Source organism: Cebus imitator, unplaced genomic scaffold, assembly GCF_001604975.1.
Source record: "Cebus imitator isolate Cc_AM_T3 unplaced genomic scaffold, Cebus_imitator-1.0 Scaffold192, whole genome shotgun sequence".
Classification (NCBI taxonomy): domain Eukaryota; kingdom Metazoa; phylum Chordata; class Mammalia; order Primates; family Cebidae; genus Cebus; species Cebus imitator.
In genome coordinates, this window is record NW_016107507.1 from 1,586,725 (window position 1) to 1,600,176 (window position 13,452).

At 44.2% G+C, this 13,452-nt stretch overlaps 1 protein-coding gene across 46 annotated transcripts in view; it reads right to left on the reverse strand.

Annotated features, from left to right (window-relative positions):
• NRCAM (neuronal cell adhesion molecule) overlaps window positions 1–9,741 on the reverse strand; it is a 315,528-nt gene extending 305,787 nt beyond the window's left edge. For 15 of the 46 annotated variants that reach the window (XM_017546846.2, XM_037745126.1, XM_017546851.2 and 12 more), the window contains exon 1: window positions 9,276–9,466. The gene's annotated coding sequence lies outside the window, so the exon portion shown is untranslated. Of the gene's footprint in view, window positions 1–9,275; window positions 9,481–9,721 lie in introns of those variants that run through there. The other 31 variants (XM_037745136.1, XM_017546872.2, XM_037745134.1 and 28 more) reach the window with 6 other exon arrangements.
• Window positions 9,742–13,452: the final 3,711 nt, after the last annotated feature.

A 13,452-nucleotide genomic window follows, 5' to 3' on the forward strand; every position in this document is an offset into this window, starting at 1 on the left:
CTCTTTCAACAGACTATTTAGATATTTCTGAAAAACTGTTCATTAATTGAACTTTGATGCAGCTCACTCATCACATAATTCTTATGCAAAGTGAAGAATCCTGTTTGATGTGAATAGTCACCCCATATGGATTTGCCAAGTTCAGATTTTCATACGCTAACCCTCTCAAGCTGGGGCCACCTATAAATAAAGAAACAAAACGGCTGGAAAATAGGGCTGACTTGGCTAGGAATTTAAGCATGTTACACAGAAATAACTTCAGCTTTCAATTCTTAGTAAATTTTTCTCATTACATTTATTTTAAATGTAAATGTATTATATTTTATTTTTGTAGGGTAACTTATGAGTTATTTCTATTTTATGATGTCACATTACTTCAATGACCCAAAGTACTACAATAAACTATCTCTAAAATATTTCATATTGAGTGCTACGAAGTGGAGACTATTCTCCATTAGCCAGGCAATAGCCATAAAAAGTTTTATTCTTCTCTCTCTCTTTTTTTCAAATTTTAAGTTATTACCTTCACAGCATTTCGTTCTTCACTTTTTTATCACTGAAAATTTCTCTGGCTCCTTCTGCCACAGGACAATTCTCAGGGATGTTATAATTCTCCCCATCCATCTGAGCCTTCTCTCCATCTGAATCCTTCACATTCCTTCACCTCCACTCTTCATTCCCAGTTCCAGCAAATGAGTCTGATCATGAACTCAGTCCCTCTCTGCTGTTTAATGAACCCCCTCATGGTTTCAGGACAGCAATGAATCCTTGATATCTATTTACCTTCCACTATAATTTTGCATCACAGCAACAGTTACTAGAAACATATACATAGCCACAGAGTTTTTAAAGCCCCGTCATATCTATTAAAATGCAATTTATCTTAAAATTCATGACATATACACAAGTTATATATCGCGATTCATGTAAAGCACAACTTGACATGTAAGTCAATATAATCATTCTTAATTAGGTATTGGTTACATTATAGCATTTATTATGTCTGAATTTCTATGTTACTAACTGTTCAAATATTGCCATGTCAGTGTTATTTCCCTAAAACTGGAAATATTCATTTGAATGTACTAAATATACATTTAAAAAATGGCTTTTAGACATCATGTTACTAACATCAGAAGAGAAGACTACGTCATCGAGTCATTTAAATGGTCAAAGGTGCCAAAGCAAAATTTGGTAATGTTTCAACTTTCCATTTTTCAGTTTTCAAGTAGTATAATTTTTCCATTTCCAATTGTAGTTTTACATAATACAAGGAAGATTTTCAAATTATCTAAAATTGCCTTCTTCTATTTCACTTATTATAATAGATTCTAGTACCCTCTACCTCCTAGTAGCTGCTTTTATTATTCTAGAGATGCACACACTAGAAAACGTTTCCCACTGAAACGTTTTGAATCAGATGCTGTCTACCAAAATGAATGGAAAACCATGTGCCTTATTAAAAACTTCAACGGCAAATATAACAGTGATGGACTCCCACTGGGAGCAGAAAGCCAAAATCACACTTCATAAATATACTTATCTGGGAAAAAAAAAACACTGGTTAGACAATATTTAGGACAGATGTATCTTGTCACACATCAAAACAATCTGTGGACAACACCAAAACACTGTGATGCAATTTTACAAGGGAAGCTGGTTGGGCATTTCTGTATTTATTCAACTAGATAATAGAGGGAAAGCTGCAGAACAGTCAGAAGAATATTTGCAATGCAATTAGGAGGGACAAGTGCATCTGAGTGAGCGCCAGACACAGGGGCCTCTCCTTAATTCACACAGCCCAATGTCTTAATGTGGCGTACAGCAGCAAACTGCACTTCCTACAGTTTTAAAAAGTTTTGTCAGTTAACTAGATGTTTACTGAGTGCCTTACTTGGGCACTCAACATTTCGGGTGTGCCATCCAGCTCTGTGTGGGTTGTTCCAACACCATCTGTCACTTAAGCTTCCACAGATTCAAAAATTTCAATTCAAACTAATCTACTCGGCACTCAAACTGGAGCTATAATTCAAATTTCGACATGAAGCTTGAATTCCTTTTCAGTGTTCTTCAACTTTGACCCAGCTCCCCCCTCCCTTCACTGAAAAGGGCCAAGACAACAGCCCAGCAAGTGGGGCAGGCAAAACAGGCCTCCTTTGTTCACTTTTGTCCTTTCAGCTCTCTATTGAGGTAAGGGACTGAAAAGGCGCACCAGGTTTTGGAAGGCAGCAGTGGACTCGCTCGCAAGCCATCCCTCCTCAGAGAACCAAAAAACTCCAGGACGAAACTCTTTGGACAGGCCATTCTTACCTTGAGGCGTAATGAATGGAAGATTAGTGCTTCCCCTTTCCCCAGAGAGAGAATCTGTCAGTGGTATTGAATATGAGTCCATAAATGTTCATCAAAAATGCATGCTGTAAATCATGCCATTCAAACGCCAAGGACATCTAACAGTGGCATGAAATTAGCTTTAAAGCTGAAATTTGGAGAAAAGATCACTACATGCTGAATACTCATACTGAATTTTTTGAATGCTCTCAGCCCACTTGAGAAAGATAAATCAAATTCATTGCATATTACCCAGTGGAAGACCTCCCACAGGATTCCCTCAGATTGCCCTAGGAATAGATTTTTTTTTCCTGGTTACAGTGAGTTTTGAACCAATGCACTACGCACATAATAAAATGTAAATATATATGTATGTGTGTATATATATTCAAATAGTTTCCAGCCCCTCCCACCATTGTTTAATGAGAAAAATTTCAAAAGGATTATTTTTGCCTGATAGTACCTGTCATTTTCATTCTCATGTGAATTAAACAATGTTTTAGTCCAGGGCAATATGGAAGACAATCAGGGAGCACATAATAGAAGTAAGATTCGTCGTTCCTGTGTTCAAACTGAATATGCCATTCGGACAGTATGTGCAGTACAGGAGCATTAGTGGTTGTAAATTTGTTCCCTTTACCACTGGCATTTTTTTTTTTTTTTTAATCTTCACTAGCTTCTTAGTCACTTGGGGGAAACCCTCCATCAGACTGTTAAAAATTGCCTTTTTCTAATTTGAAATTCCAATCTTGTAGGCCAGCAAAATAGGTCAATTAAGTTGACACCACATCTTTTTTATTAGCTCACCTAAGCAATTATAATTGGGTGGTGAAGGTTTATGCTGTCATCTTTGAAGATTCAATGGAGGGGAGAAATAGCCAATGTGGAACTGTAATTTCCAATGCCAGCATATCCCTAAACATTCAGCATAAGAATATTTCTTTCTGTTTTCAGATATGGGGCAAATTTCCTCTTGTTCTAGATTAAAATAATAATGCCATTTTTTGGCAGTAAAAAAAAAAAAGCATATTTACTTAACTTACCCTCATAGCAAAATCATTTCACACACGTTCTTTACAGACATAGGTACTCTGATTCAACATTTTAGAAGAATAATACGAACGTATGCCACCAATGCTGGCTTACCCTAGACTTGGACTACAACACATATGCTCCACAACATCTATTTCATGCTTTGCACAAAGTATATAATCAATTAATACTTGTTGAAAACCATACACCTCCATACTAATAAATGTTAAACCAATAAATTAGAAATGCTGTGAATGACTTGTTCAGAATATACAGATATTAATTTATAGCTTTGAAAGGTAACAGTGGCGGGGCATGGAACTCATGCCTATAATCCCAGCACTTTGGGAGGCCAAGGCGTGTGAATCACCTGATGTCAGGAGTTTGACAGTGAAACCCTGTGTCTACTAAAAATACAAAAATTAATTGGGTGTGGTGGTGGATGCCTATAATCCCAGCTACTCGGGAGGCTGAGGCAGGTGAATCACTTGGAACCCAGGAGGCGGAGGTTGTAGTGAGCCAAGATCACACCATTGCACTTCAGCCTGGGCAACAGAATGAGACTCCATCTCAAAAAAAAAAAAAAGAAAGAACTTCGCACCCATTAGGATGGCTATTATTAAGAAAATGGAAAATAACAAGCGTTGGAGAAAATGTGGAGAAATTGGAAACCGTGTGCATTGTTGACAGAAATGTAAAATGATACAGTTACCATGGAAAGAGTATGACAATTTCTCAAAAAAAAAAAAAACCTACCATATGATCTAGTAGTCTCATTTCTGGGTATACACCAAAAAAATTGAGAGCAGTGACTCAACAGATATTTGTACATCCATGTTTATAGCAGCATCATTTGCAATGGCCAAATGGTGAAAGTAACCCAAGTGTATACGACATATGAATGGATGAACATACAATGAAATATTATTTAGCATTACAAAAGAAGGAAATTCTGACACATGGATCAACCTTGAAGGCACTATGGTAAGTGAAATAAACCAGTTACAGAAAGACAAATAAATACTGCATGATTCTACTCATGTGAGGTACTTAGGGTGGTCAAATTCATAGACTAGAAGCAGGATGTTGGTTGCCAGGGGCTGGGGGCTGAGGGGTTATGAACTATTGTTTAATGGATACTGAGTATTAATTTGGGAAGGCAAAACCCATTCTGGAGAGGTATAGTGGTGATGGCGGCACACAATGTGAAGTATTTAATGCCACTGAAGTATACACTTGGAAATAGTTTAATGGCATATTTTATGTCATATATATTTTACCACAGTAAAAAAGTAACTTCACAAAAACATATTTTAAATAAACATATTGCATTTGCTGCCCCATTTAAAGACAACCTGATAATGAAGGATTTATAGTTGTTAAAGCTGAAAGGCAGAGCCATTCCCCTATTTCCTTCCGCATGTAGCCTTCTCCTTCACATGTTAAGAGGAAAAATAAAAACTCATCGTTCATTTTGGTACATCTTCCTATTCTTAGAAACTTCAGTCAAACGGATGAAGCAGAGAGTAGAATGGTGACTGCTAGGGGTTAGGGGAGATGAGATGTTCTCACCACACATATACAAATGCAACTGTGTGAGGTGATAGATGTGTTTATTAGTTTGATTGTGATAATCATTTCACAACGCATACATATATCAGAATATCATGTTGTACATATTAAATATACACAACTTTTATTTGTCAATGATATCTTATTAATGCTGTGTGTGAGGGGAAGAAACTTCAGCGTTTGATGCCAATAGAGGCTGTTTTAAAGAGAAGGAGCCTTTCATTTGCCAAGGCAGTCAAATGAATTTTTTTTGTTGTTGTTGTTTGGTTGGTTTTTTTGTGTGTGTTTTGTTTTGAAACAGAATGTCACACTGTCGTCAGGCTGGAGTGCAGTGGTGCGATCTTGGCTTACTGCAACGTCGGCCTCCTGGGTTGAAGCAATTCTCCTGCCTCAGCCTCCCGAATAGCTGGGACTACAGGCACGTACCACCACGCCCAGCTAATCTTTGTATTTTTAGAAGAGATGGGGTTTCACCATGTTGGCCAGGATGGTCTCAGTCTCTTGACCTCATGATCCCCCTGCCTTGGCCTACCAAAGTGCTGGGACTACAGGCATAAGACACTGTACCCGGCCTCAGTCAAATGTTTACATAAAATAAGTCACTGGATTTTTGCCCTTAGCATCTAGGTCTCTACTCTGTCCTCACCTGCCAGGAAGGTTCCTGAAAGGGCTCCTTCAGGCAGGGAAGCATAACATTTTAAGGGAGAAGAACATCTAAATTCATTTAGTAATTTTCAAAAATTTTCAAATCACTTTCACCAATCATCGCAACAGTTGAAGACTGACCTAAAGCATTCTTTTGATTCAAATGCACAAAACTTCCTAGAGAACATGTTAGAAGCTGTACATTCCAGTTACATTTGCTATGGGTTACCGAGCTTCTCAGATGGTAGGTGCTCTTTGAAAATGAAGATGAGATTCCAATAGCTGCTGATTTATGGTGAGACTGTAAGGTAAAAGCCTCAGTCCCTCAGTGATTACTCTTTGGGGTGAGTAATGACTGGGAGGGGCCACAAGGGGGCTTTGTCAGACGTTCATTATACTGTTTCTTGATCTGAGTGCTAGTTAAGTAAGTGTGTCCAGTTTGTGCAAGTTCATCAGCCGTGCATTTGTGATATGTGAAAAAAAAAAATCTGTGTGTAGAGTATGTGGCTAGATGATAGAATTAATCTTTCCAAGAACAGAAATTCTGTTTTGCTCACCGCTGTATCCCCACTGCCTAGTGCAGTAAGCCATGCTCTCAGTAAATATTTATTAAGGAATGAATGAATGAATGAATGAAACCTTTTTACCAGAAGAGTTTCCTGTGGAGTTCCATTCGATAGCTTCTTTGTACATACACAATATAAATCTGTAGATCAATTTATATTCAAACTGTTACACAAGAAAAATTACACCTGCATGAAAGCATTATTTGAAATGTTTCTTGAAATTTTCTACAGCCCAGGTGTATACGTTCTCAGGGCCCCCTCACATTTCTGAAGCACTTATACTTAGCGATTATTGCCATCATTGTTGTATTGGCCTCACAGGAAGTATCATTCCCAAAGACGTTTTGATTTCCATTCACTATCACTGTAGCATTAACAAAAATGATGTGGTGTAAGGGCAATGGCCTTCAGTCCAAAGACCTCATCACTGCCCTGCATTACAAGTCTGAGTCCTACTGTAGTTGTTTTGAAACTCATTAGTTAGATACAATGTTGCCTGAGTCCTCTAATAGCTCTAAAATTCCTGGATTATATGAAATGTTTAGCAACTTTCCTGTAATAAGATAAAAAGAAGGTTGAAATAAGACTATCAGTCAGTAGGATTATGAATGCATAATAAATCAATTTTTCCAATTGATCAGTTAATTATAATTCTAAAAGCTATTTCAGAAATAGCTGATTTCACTTTGGTTCAAATTCTCCCTTTCCGCTAGTTAACATGAAGTATCTTCATAAATGCCCCCATAAGCTTCTATATATTTAGGGAATAGAAATGTTTTCCTAAGATTGAATACTAGGGTCCTATTCAAACTCAACATCTAATTTGAGGAGTAACTCATTTGTAGTCAAAACAGTGTACAAAGAACATTCGGGGCTGGGGAACTTTTCTTTAAAAATAAAAGTTTTATTAAACTTTATGATATGCCAGAAACATCTATGTAATCACAGATGGCAGGGCCTTGGTTACTAAGAACAGTCCAGTGACTATAATGGGTTTGATTGTGTGTTAACAGCTACATATTTAAAAGTTAACAGGAATAAAGGAATACGTAAAGGAGTTACATGGAAATAAAAGGCTTTTCCACAATACAATTCTCTGAATTACAATAATGCCTGCTACTGTGAGTTCTGCAGAGCTCAGAATTAGATGAGCTTGTAATGTATCTCCCTGGTTTTGAACGCGCAGTAGTTTAGGTTTCCCCTGAATTGATAAGCTGCCCAAAGTCCACATTCTCAGTCTCGGATTGTAAAGCACAAGGACAAAAGCAATCCCACTCCCCTACTTCCTAGCTGTGTGGCTTTGGGAAAGTTATTTGACTTCTCTAAGCCTTAATTTCCTAATTTTTAAAATGCGGTTGTGAGAATTAAATGAGGTGATACACGTAACATGTGAAACGCCCAATAAATCTAAAGCTTTCAAAACCGGTTGGCTATCATTACCATTAAAGTAGAAAGTATCAGTTGCCTAATTCCATTTCAGTACTTCTGCAAGTACTGCCATTATTACATTATTTTAACAGCAGGGCATGGTTAGCATAATGCAGTTCCATAAAGCGGCCCAGCCTCCTAGGTTTGTATTTAGCGGTTACTGTGTTCCTTTCCAGGACCACCCCAGGGGGAACTTCTGGTGCAGAACCAATGCCCCCTGCCCCATTACACTTGGTCCCATTTCCCCTCGCAAAAGCCTGGGGCAAGGAAAAGCTCAATCTCTTAGACCCGCACTTCTGAGCGTTAACCATCTGGGACGACGAGAGGAAAAGAACGTTTCCCTCTCTGGACAGTTCTGGGCCGGCGGTAGCCAAGGACTGGAGACCCTGGTGCGAAGAAAAGGGCAGGAGAGAGGCGGGGTGCGAAAGAAACGCCAACTCTCAGCGCCCTCCCTCGGTGCCCGCGGCGCAGGGGCCGCCCTCCAGCGTACAGGGGACGAAGAGGTGGCTGCGGGCCGGGAGCCGGGCGGGAGGGGAGGCGATCCGGAGGAAGGCAGCCGCCTGTTCGCCAGCCCCCGAGCTCGGGGAGCCCTCCAGCAGCGCTTGCTGCCCTGAGGACACAGCTCTGGGAGAATGACGACTCCCTGGCTCACCCTACCGCGACACCCCTTCCCCCTCCGCACTCTGGCAGATGCGGGCCGGGAGTGGCTGAGCTGGCCAAGAGCCGAGGACCAGGATGCGGCGGCGCCCACCCGCGCAGTGTGGAGGGGCCGGGGGCGGCGCACGGCGCAGATGGCGCTCGCTGCGAGATGGATGCTCCAGGGCGAGTAATCACTCCTGGCTCAACACTGCATCCCGGGCGGAGCGGATGCCAGATCCCACCGCAAAGAGCCTGGGTAGAGAAGGCGATCTTTCCAGGCAGCCCGAGCCCAGCGCGCCAGCCCCGTCATGTCCCAGCCCTCGGAGGCAGGGCGGGGCACGGGGACGCCCCGGACCAGCACCTGTGAGGCCGACAAAGCCCCCGAAAGCGCCCCCACCCCTCTGTTCTCCGTGTCTCTCCCGTTTCGCCTCGATTCCCCGAGCCCTGTCCAGGCAGCGAGAGTAGAGAAGCGAAGTCGGCCTCGCCCCCTGAACTCGGCGGTCGGCGCAGGTGTAGCCGCTTCCGAACAAAGCCCACGCCCAGATGTGTCCGCGGGGGCCGGAACAGGCGGACGCCGGTGCGCTCCCGGCCCGGCCCCCGCGCTCCTCGCCCCGCCGGCATGTGGCGTGCCCCGCGCCTCCGTGTCCATGCCCGGGAATACGCCGTGCCGGGCCCTCAGGCTCTCAATGCCCAACTGCCCACAAGCAAAAGCTCCGGACAGGGCTTCCCGGAAAGCGTGGGGTGCGGGCGCGGAGCAGAAGTTGGCCACAGACCGGAGTGGGTGGTGGGTGCCGGCGCTGCTGGATTTCAGCTGTGCCCTCACCCGGGCGCGGGTCCCTTTGCTCCCTCTAGGCGCCCGCGGCAGTGTCGGGGGCCTGCAGGGGAGAAGGGAGTTGGAGATCCGCTTCGCCCCTCCCGCAGCGCTGCCAGCCCGGTGAGCGCTCGGCTGAACCCCGCGCCGGTGTCCCAGTGACAACGCAGCAGCCTCGCGCGTCCTCCCTGGCTCCGGCCGTCACCCCCGAGCAGGACCCAGTGTCGCCGCCAGACGCGCTGGGAGCTACTCACGTTCTCGCACTGCGCCCACCGCTCTGCTCTGGAGCGACCGCCCAGGACCCTGGACCGCTGAGGTCCTCGGTTCTCGACGAAGCTGTCCCCTCTGGCTGCTCCAGCCAGGCGGCCCCTTCGCTGTCCCCCGCGCCCGCGCGTCTGAGGCTCGGACTGCGGCGCGCGTCCGCCAGCGACCCTGGCAAAGCGAGGCTGGCCCCGCGCCGGCGCGCGCCCCCGCCGCTCCCGCCCTCTCCGCTCTCGCCCTCTCCGCTCTCTCAGCGCCCCTCCCCGCGCGGTGCTCCTGCCCCTCCCGGCTCTCCTTCGCGTCCTCCCGTCCCTCCCCCGTACTCCTCCCAGGCTCCCCGCCTCTTCCCCTCCCTGCCCATCCCCTGCCGCCCTGCTGCTGAGAAGGCAGTGAATGGGCTCCGGCCGCCGGCGTCCCAAGGGACTGGGTGGCCCCTCACCTGAGCGGCCGCGCCGCCGCCAACCTCCCTCAGCCTGCAAGCGCGTGTGGCGGTGGGGGCGGGGGGCGGGGACGGGGGCCGGGAGCGTGCCGAGACTAGGGTGGCTGGGGTTTAGCTACAAAAGATGTTGTAGAAAATGGGTAGTTTTGAAATGCCACTCTCATGGGTTTAGGTTTCTCTGGGAGGTCCATGGTCTTCTAGATTTTTCTTTTTTTAAAAGCATTTACTTTCTTCGAAATTCACCAGTCGGGGTGATTGAGGTTGGGTGTTTTTTGGTTTTTTATTTTGTTTTGTTTTTGCAACCGTTCTTTCCAAACATTCCCCAGAAAAAGAGCCTTCGGCATAAGGGAGATGCTATCTATCCGCGGTAGAAATTAGATCTTTGGGTCCCAGCGAATAGGGTTAGTTAGGATTTGCTTATTTCCAGATGTGGTCGTATGATGGAGTTTTTTGGTTTTGTTTTGTTTTGGCAATGTAAATCGAGAATTAAGATTTTCTAACTGTGTAGTGTTTGAGCAAACCCACTGCATGCTACATTGTTCAGGTTCTGGAGCCCACTCTCCACTCTATCCTGGATGGTGTCCAAGATCCTTAGCGTGACTGGTAAGGTCCTCCGTAATCTACTCTGGTCTGCACACCAAATTACTTGTCTGCCGGGTGTCATCCGACTTGACCATTTACAGCAGGCTCCATCTCTTGGTGGGCTGAGTGGAGCCTTGCTTCCTTCAGTTTTCTAATTCTGGAAAGCATTTTCTGAGCTCCTCACCACCCCACCCCACCCCACCCCACCACCTCCTCCACCCCCAGCCTCCAAGGTGCTAGGGTAAGATGCAAGAATGAAAAAGAAACAGGTTCATACTTCAAGGTCCTGACAACCCCCATGCTCTAACTTCAATTTGAACTTGCCCCCTCAGCTCACAGCATCCAAATGCAAGTGACCAGCCTTCTTTTCCTTCTCCTACTGCCACCCTCTCCTCCTCCTTCTCCAGCCACATGTAATCTGGCCTCACAGAGCCTGCCTCAGTTCCTGAACCAGTACTATTATCTCTGGCTGCTGGGTCATTGCACACGTTGTTTCCTCAGTCCCTTCAGTGGCTCTTCTGACTCTGGTTCTTCCCCAGTTGCCATTCAGGTGGGTACCTTGCACCTCTCAACTAATTGTCCAAATTTTCCTCTAAAATATCTTCCCCCTAAAAAAAGATTCCATGATCCCCGTAGTTGAAAGTCTGGGCTGGTGGGCTGGTTCTCTATTGCCTACAAAGTAAATTCCAGATCTCTTGGTGTGCCTCGTTACGATCTGCTCCTAACTTATCTCTCCATTTTCCGTAACTCTAAACCTCTGCATGTGAGATTCCTCCTAGCTAGCATATTCGTCCATCTCTTTTTCATTTGGCAAACTCGTTCATCCTTCAGAGCCTTATTAGGTTGTTACCACCTCTGTAAATTCTTTTCTGAGTCCCTGTTTTATTATAGTAGTGCTGGTCACATTTTAATGATCTGTTTACCTGTCTGACTCCACAAATTTTTACTTCTTTGGGGACAATTTGTCTTATTTACTTTTGTGTAACCGTATTTCTCGTTAATGCAAATGAAGCCACAGATAACCATAAGAAACTCTCACTACTCCATCATTTTCCCCTGTATAAAGGACTTGGGGCCCCTCCGTTCCTTCCCCCCTGCAGTAATTGTGACAATCCTGGGGTCGTCCTGCCTGTCCTTCTCATGTCCTTCTACCTTCTACTCTGGTTTTCCAAGGTTGCCCTTTCACCCCGGCCACTGTGAAATATTGATTTCGGGTCCACATTATTTCCAATGAACCCCACAGGGCAAACCTGTGAAGTGGGAAAATGACATCCTACTCTATTCAGTTCTTGCCTGGGTTCTGGCTAGTAATTTGTCCCTTGGGCACTGAGGCAGCATTGCTTGTGTCTGTCTGTGTTACAGTCTCATAAAGACTCTCCTTAAACAGCTCCTTGAACTTCTGCTTAGAATTATTCTTTCTCTTCAGAGTCTAGTCGTGGTTCCTGAAGCCAGGATGAAGCAGACGATATTTGGTCCAAGTGAAGTCCACGTTAGTCCTGATGCCTGGGAGACTACTTAGGCTATTGGGGGTTGCTGAAAGAATAAGGACATAAATAGAATCTAATTTTTTTTCATGCAAGTGATGATTTCTCTAGGTATAGTTTCCCTTATCTTTACAGGTAGAATAACAATACTTAATACACACAGTTATGTAAGAAAGCACTGGACAGTATCTAGGACATAATAGGTGCTTAGCAAATTCTAGTTTAAACAGTAATTGTTTGATGTCTGTCATATAAATACATGCTTGAATAAAAATACAAAGCCAGAAAAGAAAAAAACTCTGGAGAAGATAGGAACCATAGTGATAGTACAAAACAAAAAATAAAATTAAATAACTTGGGGCCAGGCATGGTAGCTCATGCCTGTAATCTCAGCACTTTGGGAGGCTGAGTAGGGCAGATCACCTGAGGTCAGAGTTCAAAACCAGCCTGGCCAACATGGTGAAACCCATCTCCACTAAAAATATAAAAATTAGCTGGGCATGGTGGTGCGTGCCTGTAATCCTAGTTATTGGGGAGGCTGAGGCAGGAGAATCATCACTTGAACCCAGGAGGCAGAAGTTGCAGTGAGCCAGGATCACACCATTGCACTCCAGCCTGGGATACAGAGTGCGACTCCGTCTCAAAAAACAAACAAACAAAAACGAAAAATAAGTAATTTTGATACTACATAATAATTGCAATAATATAAAATTAGTATATAGTTCTAATTTCCAGCTTATTACTTCAGCTGCACGGTAGCCTTACATTGCTGGGGATTCGTCTCCTGGGGGAATGAGCAACAGGAAGAACAAACTGAGGCAGCAAGAGGAGCTGAAATGAAGGGAGTTTGGAGGTGGGGATAGAAAAACGCTTTACGATTAGAAGGATGGCAGCATGGGCAAATAGACTTTCTAATGCAGTGTGTTTGGTTTGCTCGGTGATGCATGAGGCAGTGTGATTTGGCTGCACTTGGCTGGTGGTACGCCCAACTCACCTTCTTACCCTGCTATTCCATTCCCATCCCTAAGCCTTATCCTCTCCCTATTACCAAGCCTCATTCCATCTTCACACTCAGCTGAGGACTGGGGAACAAGGTCTGCGCCCTCATCATATGATAATAATAGAACTTTCCATGTGCTCAGTACTGTTATAAACACTTTTCGTTTATTAATTCATTTATTCTGACAAAAATCCCATTCAGTAGGCACTGTTATCATTCCCCATTTAGAAAATAAGGGAAGAAAAGTCAGGTAACTTGCAGAGTCTCACAGCTATCTGCAGAGATAGGATTAAGCTCCACATTAAGACTCCAAAGTTAAGTCTTAACCAATCATTGTGCCATGCTGCCTATCAATGACAACACACCAAAAGTTTCCTTATTTTGATGGACACATCAGAATGTCACTGGTAAAACAGCTACATTAGAAAGTCATGGAGCCCCCCAGTGGTACCAGCAGTGAATACGTTTTAGCCTTTCTCTTTTAGGCTACTTCTGCAGTCCTGTCCCTTTTTCTGAGTTCTCCCTCCCCTCTTTTCCTCTTCCACATTTTTTTTAACACCTTGCCTTATTTTCCATCTCAATTTTCTTAATCCACATCCATGCTGCAGGGCTCCCAGGGGTGACAGTACCACTGGTCCTATCCTAAAACCTAATGTTGAATTCAG